Raw genomic sequence first — 3192 nt, 5'->3', positions numbered from 1 at the left:
CTGCCTCAACCTCCTGAGTAGCTGGGATTACAGGCATGCACCACCATGCCCAGCTAATGTTTTGTATTTTTAGTAGACACGGGGTTTCACCATGTTGACCAGGATGGTCTCGATCTCTTGACCTCGTGATCCACCCGCCTCAGCCTCCCAAAGTGCTGGGATTACAGGCTTGAGCCACTGCGCCCGGCAAACAATGGTTTATTATTATTTTACAATTGTGTGGGCTCACTGGGCTCGGCCAGAGGCCCACATGGCGTAAGCTGAGGTTACACATTGGGCTGCAATCAACTGGGGACTCATTCAAAATGACTTCATCCTCTAGGGCCTCTCTTCTCCAAGTGGCTTTTTATCATTCAAACTTCTGCATAGTGACTTGAGAAAGGTCAAGCCCCAGTGAACAAGTGCTTATCAAACCTCAGGTTGCACCACACTTGGTAATGTTCCACTGGCCAAAACAAGTAGTATAGCCAAACCCATAGTCAGTGTGGGAAGGGGTATGAAAACAGAGAGGCATGGGGTAGGAGTCACAAGCTGGATGTGACCCCCAACATATATATATTTATCTTACACCGTCTTCTTTACTGTTTTAAAAATCTGATAGTTTCATGTTTTCAAATCTGAGTTTCCAGCTCTTCTTGAAAAATTAGGATATCTGGCTGGGCGTGGTGGCTCACGCCTGTAATCCAAGCACTTTGGAGGCCAAGGCGGGCAGATCACCTGAGGTCGGGAGTTCATGACCTGCCTGACCAACATGGTGAAATCCCGTCTTAAAAAATGAAAAATTAGGATATCTGACAGCTGGATCTACATGGCAACAATATGCAGGGGTTAAATAGCCAGTATATTTAAGCGTATGTTTTATGGTTTTTCACAGTTAGTATCATTCCTTTTTGTCTTATTTCTGCATGCTTCACTCATTTAAGTTGCATGCCTAACCTGTATAGATGTGTAGTTTGCATCCCCTGGCGTTGGAACTGTATTGGAGATAAATCAAGGTTTCTGTACTCTTATTAAAATCATCCCTGAGAGCATGGAGAGGGGACACCATCTGTGGCTGCGATATGATCTATTAAAAAAAGAAAATTGTATCCCACCTTAAAAGGGAAAAAGTACTAATATTATTGGGTCAAATTTCAGTGGGATTAAAAACTCGTATATAGGAATTAACTAGGTATGGGGGCTCATGCCTGTGGCTCCAACTCCTCAGGAGGCTGAGGCTGGAGGATCACTTGAGCCTGAGAAGTCAAGTGTGCAGTGAGCCCTGTTTGCGCCACTGTATTCCAACCTGGGTGACAGAATGACCAGCATGGGTGACACAACAAGACCCTGTCTCAAAACAAAACAACCACCACCAAAAAAACGCCATCTATATGATAAAAGAAGTCTTGGCTGGGCCAGTGGCTCATGCCTGTAATCCCAGCACTTTGAGAGGCTGAGGCGGGTGGATCACAAGGTCAGGAGATCGAGATCATCGTGGCCAACATGGTGAAACCCTGTCTCTACTGAAAATATAAAAATTAGCTGGGCGTGGTGGCGTGTGCCACCTACTTGGAGGCTACTCCCAACTACTTGGAGGCTGAGGGAGGAGAATCGCTTGAACCTGGGAGGCAGAAGTTGCAGTGAGCCGAGATCACCCCATTGCACTCCAGCCTGGTGACAGAGCAAGACTCTGCTTAAAAAAAAAAAAAGCCTTAGCCATGATACATAAGAGGCAGGCTGAGCCAAGGCTTTATCACCTTGCTCTCACCTCTTCTCACACAGGAATTCAAGTACTCTATTGCTTCAGGCTTGATGGCAGCTGTCGATTAGATTTGGTCATCAAAGGCAGAACACCTTGAGGCATATTTTCCCACAGTGTTTCAGATAGCTCTTCACTGAGGTTTGCAAGACATGACCAAAACAAAGTGGTACAGGTCCCTGATCTCCCTGAGGTCAACCCAAAATTGCTTAGATTGTACAAAAACACAATGGTACATAAACTGTGTACAATGCAACACTCCTGGGGTCTCACAGCACTCTGTAATCAAATACATTCTTTAAAAAAAAAAAAAAAAAAAAAAAAAAAAAAAAAAAAAAAAAAAAAAAAAAAAAAAAAAAAAAAAAAAAGAACAAGACTAAAAAAAAAAAAACAAATACATTCTTTTGCAGCAGAACATATATGTGCCTGTTATTAATTTATAACCTCGTACCACTAATCTACCCTTCTTTTCCATGCTTTGAGATACTAGAGCAGGATCCTGTAAATATTTCTCCTCTGCCAGCTGGCACAGTGTTTAACTTTGTCAGCAGAGAGCACTAGAGGAACAGCAGAATGAAGGGGCTTCTTGATCCTGGTTCCATTGTACTTTCTTTTCCTTCTTGCTTTGTGGCACATGGCAGCAAATGGCTTGTAAACCATACCTTCCTCTGCACACACACAGGGGACTGGGACATTCACAGGGTGGTGGCTTCCCGGTGAGTTTAGTGGCACCTCAGTGGGCAATTTCCTGCTTGCCAGCCCCAACCTGTACCTGTAACTTTTTTTTTTTTTTTTTAGACAGAGGCTTACTCTATTACCCAGGCTGCAGTGCAGTGGCTCAATCTCGGCTCACTGCAAACTCTGCCTCCCAGGTTCAAGGGATTCTCCTGCCTTCCGAGTAGCTGAGATTACAGACACGTGCCACCACACCCAGCTGATTTTTGTGGTTTTTGGTTTTGTTTCTTTTTTTAGACAGAGTTTTGCTCTTGTTGCCCAGGCTGGAGTACAGTGACACAATCTCAGCTCACTACAACCTATGCCTCCTGGGTTCAAGGGACTCTCCTGCCTCAGCCTCCTGAGTAGCTGGGATTATAGGTGCCCACCACCACACCCGGCTAATTTTTTGTATTTTTAGTAGAGAGGTGTTTCACCATGTTGGTCAGGCTGTTGAACTCGCTGACCTCAGGTGATCCACCCGCCTTGGCCTCCCAAAGTACTGGGATTACAGGCATGAGCCAGCGCACCGGGTCGCGACCTGTAACTCTTAGGCAAACTTTGTGCGGTGGGCCACAAACACCCTCTCTCCTGTAAAGTCTGAATCTCAGCCTAAGGGTAGGGGGTAAATCAGGAGACTTCCAAGTTTGTTCCTTCCTTGGGCACTTTGCCTCAGCCCTGAAGTTATTGGCTATTCCCTGTAACGGCTAATTCTGATTCTTTTTTTTTTTTTTTTTTTT

The sequence above is a fragment of the Cebus imitator genome, unplaced genomic scaffold (genome assembly GCF_001604975.1).
Source record: "Cebus imitator isolate Cc_AM_T3 unplaced genomic scaffold, Cebus_imitator-1.0 Scaffold200, whole genome shotgun sequence".
NCBI classification, from domain to species: Eukaryota; Metazoa; Chordata; class Mammalia; order Primates; family Cebidae; genus Cebus; species Cebus imitator.
Note: the sequence above shows the minus strand (reverse complement) of the source record.